The sequence below is a fragment of the Physeter macrocephalus genome, chromosome 17 (assembly GCF_002837175.3).
Source record: "Physeter macrocephalus isolate SW-GA chromosome 17, ASM283717v5, whole genome shotgun sequence".
NCBI classification, from domain to species: Eukaryota; Metazoa; Chordata; class Mammalia; order Artiodactyla; family Physeteridae; genus Physeter; species Physeter macrocephalus.
The window spans coordinates 9,212,547-9,221,229 of NC_041230.1; the positions used below are offsets into that span (position 1 = coordinate 9,212,547).

Here is an 8,683-nt window from a genome sequence, read left to right on the forward strand (position 1 = left end):
GGGGGGACGTCCATGTTACTTCCACTCCCCACTGTCCTCCCAAAGCCCCTGTCACAGTGACTGGTCGAGGACAGGAGGCTGACCCCTGTAGCTCTCTTCCCGCAGGGGTCGCTGAGGTTGCCTCCCATTTCTGGAGCTGCTGGCAGCCACCCTGGCAGCCACCAAGAGGAGAGAACCTCCCAAGAACAAAGCCGACTCACAGGAAAGGTGACCTCAGAGGTGAAGAGAGACACAGGGTCCCGACGGACCACGTTGTTTGAGACCCTGGATCCAGCGAGGCCTGAAGTCAAACTATTCAAGGCTCCTCAGATCCATAAGCCAATAAATTGCCCCTTTCGGCTTCAGCCCCTTGGAGTCAGGCTTCTAATCCAGAATGCCAGCTTAGATACCATCTTGCTATTCATCAGTAAATATCGCCCGAGGATGAACGCATGCCAAGCTCTGTGCTGGCACTAGGAGGACAGGGAGGGCTCTGACCGGGTGCCCTGCCCTTCAGGGCTTCTCATCTGGGGAGAGGGGTACGCAGACGATCCAGGGAGGCCCTCGAAGGGCGCTGTGAGTGCCCTGGACTGAGCTAGGACAAGGCGGGCAGGAGGGAGCCAGGCCTCAGAGGCCCCTTTTAAGCCTTGTCCATGAACGGCACCCTCCTCCCACCACCGGGCACTGTGCTCTAGCCTCACCCCAAACTCCTCCCTTTCCTCCCAGTGCAGGCCCAGTGCTTCATCACACCTCATCCTCTCCCTCCTCTTATGCGTTACACTCTCATTTCAACCCTCGGCTCAAGGGTCCCCCTCTCTAGGGAGCCCTCCATGACCCCCCAGCTGGCCAGGCTCCCTCCTCTGGGCTCCCCCATCTCAGCCCTGCCCGCACTGAACTGTCACTGTCTAAGGGACCAGTCTGTCTCCCCTCACTGGACTGGGAGCCCCAGGGTTGTGGTCCATGCATATCCCCAACACTGCCCAGAACAGGGCCCGGCACAGAGAGGGCACCAGGATAGGGCGAAGGAGTGACAGACAGACGGAGGAGCTCACATCTGGCCAGTGTCCTAGGCCTTGAAGGTAGACTGAGCCCTCCTGACACTGCGGGGGGTGGGGGGGGGGGCGCGGGGGCCTGCTCCACGTGTAGAAGACCACGGCAGCCTGGAGAAAGGCGAGAGGGACGCCGAGGCCCAGACCCGGCCAGAAACTACTCATTTTGTGAGGCATGCTCTCAAATGCAGAATGCTCCCTGTATAGAAAGGTGCAAGGTGCTCTTTATTTCACCCCGATTCCCTACCAGGCATCCTGCCGGGCACCCTGCGCTGAGTCCCGCAGAGCAGAGAAACCCCGAGCCCACTACCTATCACTGCAGAGAGGAGGAAACCTCTGGGGATGCTAACTGGTCTCCGAGGGTCATGCAGCTGGGAAGGGGTGGGGTGTCAAAGGCAGGACTGTTCCCGTCTGACGCTGGTGCCCTGCGGTCCTCAGGCCCCTCAGCTTCAGGCTGGACACAGGGGTCCGGTGGGCAGCAGAAACGCAGCCTTCTCTAATAGCAGGACAGGGAGGTTGCCAGAGGGATCACTTTCTCTTTGTGGTTTCTGGGGCCTGGAGAGCCAGTCCTGCCCTGAGCAGGGACGCCCTCACAGCGCCTGCCGAGACCGGCTCTCCACAGGACATCCACAGGTACCGGTGGCTTCAGGTGAGAAGTGCAGGTGTGGGACAGCCTTCTCCCCTCCCCCAAAGTCCCCTAGTAAGCAGCCACCAATTCCCCCACATGCTGGCGCTATCCCAGAGCCCCCGTGTGGACAAGGAGACAAACCCAGAAGCAGTCGCAAGGCAGCATCACGAGCCGTGAGAGAGTGAGGAGGGATCACGGAGGCGTGGAGGACAGGCCGGTTGGGACCTGCTGGGGAGAGAGCACCCGGAAAAGCCTCCCAGAAAAGGTCTTGCAGAGTGAGACAGCAAAGGGGGAAAGGCACCCCGGGCAGAGGGAACTCTGTGCGTCTGGGCGGAGAGCTGCAGGACTGGGAGGGTCCAGGGTACGTGAGAGGACGGGGTCAGCAAGGAGGCTGGGGGAGGCCACCCATGGAGGCCTCAGCCGCTGAGCATGGACTGGGGGTGTCTTCCCACAGGTGCTGGCGGCAGAGCTTGCACGCAGGTGAGGTGCGAGGGCAGACCTGGCTCAGGGGCTACAGCAGTCAAGGTCCCCACCCGAGCTACATCAGTGACACAGCCACCTGGATATAAGGCCTCAGGGCCTTTGCACCTGCTGCGCCTCCGCTCAGAGCACTCTTCTATCTTATATCCTCATGGTTTCCTCTCTCCCTCCCTGCCTGCAGGTCTCTGCTCCAACATTACCTGCTCAGAGGCCTTCCCCGACCACCCTATAGAAAACAGCCCCCTTTGTCCTTGTCCACCCCTGTACCCGGCTTCATTCTCTGTGTGGCACTTCTCACGACCCAACATAAAGCTTTAGGATCTATGTGTGTGCTTATGCTGCAAGGAGGGCAAGGATTTTACTGCTTTTGTTCACTGAAGCATCCCCAGAAGGGTACCTACTGGGTGCACGGCAGGTGCTTAACATTTGTTGACAGAGCAAATGAATGCTGAGGCTGGGGCAGGCAGTGGGTCCCTGAAGTCAGAAGGACAGGCAGCTGAGTCCCCAGCTCTGCCCAGGCCAGCTGGGCGAACTCAGGGAAGATTCCTTCTCTCTCGGCGCCCCCTACTCAGGCGGTGAGGGTGGGAGTGTGATGAGGTCACGGATGGGCGTGCTGAGCCCAGAGTAGCCACTTCCAGACATCCCCTTCAGGGGCCCGGATGCTTCCTGCACTCCCGCAATGCCACACGCATCCCTCGCACGGTCTGGGCCGCCCCAAAGGTGGGGCGGGGGCAGGAGAGAGGCAGAGCAACGCAAGGGCTCCTGGGGCCCAAGCAGAGAGGAGGCAGGGAGCACCCACAAAGCTTTCGGCGGGGGTCCCACCGCCGCTGCAGACCTGAGGCCCTGCGGCCCCTGTCTCTGCAGAGCCACGTGTCTCATGCTGCCCACGTGCGGCTCTTCCTCATTCCCCGACCCGTGTCGCCCTGGGCACAGAATCAGAGTGTGCGGGGCCCTCAGAGGCTTCTCAAGACCAGGCATTTCTCACGGGAGTACTTCACTCGGCCAGGCCACGGGTACTCAAGGACTGGTGGGCAGCCACAGAAGGATGCCATGGAGCACCCAGCATCCAAGTGTGAACGTCCAGAGACCCCAGGAGACCAGGCACCACACCACCTGTTCACCTCTGTCCATGGCCGCCTCCAAGGTCATTGCCATGAGAACCCTGGGATGCGGCTGGCATTCTTCACTGTGGCACTGGTCATTTTTCCAGGGTGGGGGAGGCACTCCCAGCCCCTTCCCTGTATTTGAGGAACTCCCTACCTTGGGTGTCCAGATGCCCACTCCCACCCCTCCTAGGCCTGGTTCTCCACCTGCCTGGTGACATCCTCCCCCCATATACTCCTCTGCTATGAGTCCTTCAGGGATCCGTTTCTGGGCCTGCAACCGGGAACACAGGCCTGACACACGGGGAGACAGAGGCCCCGAGGAGGAAAGTTCCTCAGCCCAGGGGGTGGGGGGGCATTTAAATCCAGGTCCATGCTTCTGACCCCATCCCTCCAGCCAACGGCCGCTCCTCCCCACCCCCCTCCACGCCCAGAATCCTCGCCGGCGCACAGCAGAGAAGGAGGGGAGGGAACGCCCCGTGTGCAGGGGCCTCTCTGGTTCTTGGTAAAGCCGTCGTTTTGCACCTACCCCCAGAGAGACTAAGGGATTTACGAACCTGATCTCATTTACGCCTCCTAACAGCCCTGAGAAGCAGGGCTTATCCCCCGCTGCCCTCCGGATGAGGCCTGCAAATGGCAAGTGACCTGCCCAAGGACACTTTTCCAGCTGGAGCGGAGGCAGGAGCCGGTCCCACCTGCCGTCCTCCTGCACTCCCTACCGCTGGGCTGGCTCCTCGACTGGGGAGGGGCCCTCGCCGCGGGAGCCCATCGAATTCCCCATTCTGCCCCCCCCCCAAGAAGGCCTCTTCCAGTCCATTCCCCAAAGATGGAAACTGAGGTGCAGGATTCTTACACACTCAGTGATTCTCAGAATAAAGAGAAATTCAAATTAAACGGAAGTATGCTGACAGATGTTTCACCTACCGGAGGCCAACACCCACGAACTGGACAGCACACGCTGGGGACCGTGGGAAGCAGGCGCGCGCTCGAGCGGCGGTGTCCCCAGCAACCAGCGGTGTCCCCAGCAACCGGTACAACCCCTTTTGAAAGCAGTTTGGCTACAACAGTCAAAACTCCAAAATACAAATGCATGTACCCTTTGCTCCAGCCACTCTACTCCTGGAGATTCATCCTACAGATACCCTTGCAAAGGTGCAAACTTATATACCTATAAGGTTACTCATGGCAGCACTGTTTGCAAACAGAGACCTGAACTGACACCAGTACCTATCAGTAGGGGAGCAGTCGATACACCCTGGTCCACCCGTGCGCAGGAACTCTCTGAGGCCACAAAGAATGAGGCCGCTCTCTCTGAGCCAATAGGGAACAACATCCAAGACACATCAAGTGAAAAAGCACAGTGCAGGGGCTTCGCTGGTGGTCCAGTGGTTAAGAACCTGTCTTGCAATGCAGGGGACGCCGATTCAATCCTTGGTCGGGGAACTAAGATCCCACGTGCCACGGGGCAACTAAGCCCGCGCGCCACAACTAGAGAAGCCCACGCACCACAACAAGGAGCCCACGCGCCGCAACAACAAGATCCGGCGTGCCGCAACTAAGACCTGACGCAGACAAAAATAAAATTAACAATTAAAAAAAGAAAAGCACGGTGCAAAACACTGTGCTGGTGAACGCCACCTTTTATGAAATAAAGGAAGAAAATAAAAACCAGTGCTCACTGTTTGCACGCAGACTAACACAGAGACGGAGCAGCAAGCGAGGCCACTCGGGAATCAGAGCAGGAAGGCTCCCGGTCACTTCACTGGGCTTCCTGGCAGCCCCCAAAGCCACGTCCTGGGGTGGGAGCCTCCTTCAGCAGGGGGAGGCTGTGCTCGTCCCCGAGCGCCACATACCGCCGCCCACCGTGTGCAGGGCCACAAGAGAGCACGGTCTCATCCTGGCCCGGGGGGAGATGACAGCAGAGGACAGAGGTAGCTGGCTTGGGGCGGAGTGTCCCCACAGCTTCAGAAGCAACTCAGAAAAATGTACCGGTGAGATGATCGATATCTAGGATATTTGCTGCAAAATAAAGGGGGTGGGGCAGCACGGAGGATAAAGATCGGTCACATACTGGCCATTACTGAAGCTGGGAAGTGGCTTCATCTGGGTCATTATACTCCTACTGTTGCATATGTCTGGAAATCTCCGTAATAAAGTTAAAGGGCGGTGGGGGGAGCAGCCGCTCAGAGCTGGTGGTCCACACGGAGCCCAGAGGCAGCATTTGGGATGGGAGGAAAGTCTGGTTCACGCCTGGGGCTGGAAGCTTGCGTTAGGCCACGGCCAGCCTTTCACAACAACCGTAATTACAAAGCTGGGGTCGGTGGCGGTCACCCTGGGTGGCTCCCTAGGGCCTGGCCCAGCAGGTACTCAGGGAATATGGCCTGGAGGGAGGAAGGAACGCAAAACCCGGGCCAGGGACAGGACAGCTAGATGGAGGGCTGTCAGGGGGAATCCGAGGCACACAATGAGGGGGAGGGAGGGGGACCAAGGGCTCCAGCGCGAGCCTGGTGATGGCGGCATCCCTGAGCTCTGCAGGGAGCCCACTGACAGTGACATTTACTATGCTGCCACCTCGGGCAGCCCCTTCATGTGCCCGAGCTGAAGCCTCACAGTCCTCCAACCTAAGACAAAGAAAAGGAGGTTCAGAGAGGCGGCGACACGTGAGTGACCACACAGGCCCCGCACTCCACAGGCCCTCCTCTTTCACTGCTGGGCCACTACGGCCTTCAGAGTTGGCCAAAGTCAGCTCCACGGCTACCCACCCACCAGGAAGAAGCGTCCTCGGATGCCCCCGTCCACAGCAGTTACAACCCCTCAGGCCTGGCTTCCGAGCCCACTGCCCCTAGAGGACCTGTCCCCTGCCAGCCTGGGGCCTCCCCCAGGACCCGGCCGAGATCAATACACCACCTGTTCCCTTAGGGTGCTCTGGGGGACAGCAGCTGGGTGCCAGGAGGCCTGGACACAGAATGAGGGCAGTGACAGGGCCCAGACAGAGGGGAGGGGAGCAGCCAGCAGGATTTCTACCAGTGGGGATTTCTAGCAGCTCAGCCTGTTCGGAAAAACCTCTGCCTGTGACTCCTCAGGAAAAGTGAAGGGACACCGGTCCTGAGTTATTCTTCCGAATGACGAATCGCTGAGGCTTCCCCCACCCCCACCAGCCTTGCAGCAACCCAGAGGGTCCGAAGGAGCGCAGATCACGTCGAGGGTGGAAGCAGTAACTTTCCCAGCAGCGCATGCCCACCCAGCAGAGACGACGCTGCCAACGGCGATGTCGAGCTCGGTCGGTCCCGGGGCCACACCAACGCCAGGGGCCGCTCTAGGACTAGCTCCTCTGGAAGGGAAGGGGGCTGCCACCCGCCTCACTCCGGCCAGCCTGGCCTACGAGGCTGGGCCTCTGCTTGGGCGGCCCCTCTGCCTGTCCCTGCCAGAGCCGAGGGGGGCTGAGGTGATCGCCAGGTGGTGTGTTTGGGTTCGCACCCTCAGAACCACACGCCCAGGGCGGGCTGTGCGTAGAACCCGGTGAGGATACGCAGGGACGCTCCAGGCAGACCCCCAGTTAAGGGAAACCCACCACCTCGCAGTCCCTGCCCCTCAGACAGGCGGGCACGCAAGGAGCTTATGGTGACCATGGCGAGGAACAGGCTGGGCTCTGGCACTTTTTGTCTCCACTGTCTGTCCCTGCACTGGGACTGCAACGGCCAATTCTTGCCCTGGGATGAGGCCCCCTGACTCAGCCCTGCAACGGGCTCACCCCATCCTCCCCGGTCACCGCCCCCCCCAGCCCTAACCTTGTTTGCTCCTGCCTCTAGGTCCTCGACTGCCATTCCCGCGGCTCAGAGAGCTCCCCCTCCCCCAGCTCTCCCTAACCTGTTATTCGGGTCTCAGCTCAGAGGTCACCTCCTCTGAGAAGCCTTCTCTGGCCCCTTTCTAAAGGGGCCAGCATTCCCCCACACCCGTTATTCTCCACTACCTCCCTCCGAGTCCTCAAGGGACACACCCCGATCTGTACCCGTCTGCTTGCTCACTCTCTGTCCTAGACCAAGGGCTCCCTGAGTCTAGCGACATCACTGCAGTGAATAAATGAGATGACTTGCTCTGTGAACCGAACAAAGCCTCCCTTCCCTTCTCCCCAGAGAACCACGTGACAGAGGCAGGAAACCACACTGTGCCCTGGACAGGAGGCCCCTCCGGAGAGGCTGGGATGGCCAGTCCTTTCCTCTCAGGCCCCGTGCCCCTCCCCGGGCCTGCTAAGGGGCCGTGATGCCCACAGCTTCCTGAGTGACAAGAGCGGTCTTCCCTGCCCCCTCCTGGGAGGGAGGCATCATGACTTGGGGAGCCGGTGCCACCACCACGTGCTGCAGGATGGCCAGCTGCAGGGGTCGGGCTGGGCTTACACAACCAGCCAGGAGCCGGGCCCCCAGCCGGGAAGAGGGAGGACCTGCCTGGTCCACCGGCCTGCACCCTCACACCTCCATCCGGACCTTCCAAGCTGCCTGGCCCAGCTGAAGATCCTGTTACAGAAACACATGCAGTCAGAAGGTGCCTGCAGCTTTCCAAGTCACATATGACTTACTTGGGCCCACCAGGGAGCCTCACACTCAGTAGGAGTTGGATAAAGCCAACAGTGCTCGAGGGTGAGGCGGGGAGTCAAGGCCTCAATCCCTGGGTCCCCAGTTGCACAGGGCGCACTACGGACCCAAGTGCCAGCTGTGTGACAGGCCACTTTTAGTTCTAAAGTATTACTACTAACAATTGCAAACACATAGCACTTTGCTAGTGTATTACTTCACTTACTGCTTTTTTTAAAAATTTATCTTATTTTAATTAAATTAAATTTTTTTTTTTTTTTGGCTGTGTTGGGTCTTTGTTGCTGTGCGTAGACTTTCTCTAGTTGCGGCGAGCAGGGGCTACTCTTTGTTGTGGTGCACGGGCTTCTCACTGCGGTGGCTTCTCTCGCTGTGGAGCACGGGCTCTAGGCGCGCGGGCTTCAGTAGTTGTGGCGCACGGGCTTAGTTGCTCCACAGCATGTGGGATCTTCCCGGAGCAGGGCTCGAACCGGTGTTCCCTGCACTGGCAGGCGGATTCATAACCACTAAACCACCAGGGAAGTCCCCACTTACTGCTTTTAACAACCCAATGAGGTAGGATTTACTCCCCATGTGAAAAATACACCTGAAGCAGGAGCAGTTAAGGAGCCTGCCCAAGGTCACAGAGCCAGTGAGGGAGGAGCTGGGATTCAGGCCTAAGCAGTCTGGCTCCACAGTCTTTGCTCTTAACCAAACCCGACCACCTTTCTGTCCACAGCCACCGTTTGGGGTACGACATCCCTCCCCCACCCTTTCCAGAAGAGGAAACCGAGGCCCAGGCAGGTGGAGGACTTGCCAAGGACAAACAGCCCAGACAGAGACGAGTGCGAAGACAGGCCTGGCTTTGGAGTCCAACTC

At 59.5% G+C, this 8,683-nt stretch overlaps 1 pseudogene; it reads right to left on the reverse strand.

Annotated features, from left to right (window-relative positions):
* Window positions 1-4,998: 4,998 nt before the first annotated feature.
* The window catches only part of LOC114484126 (carcinoembryonic antigen-related cell adhesion molecule 5-like), a 42,526-nt pseudogene continuing 38,841 nt past the window's right edge, over window positions 4,999-8,683 (reverse strand).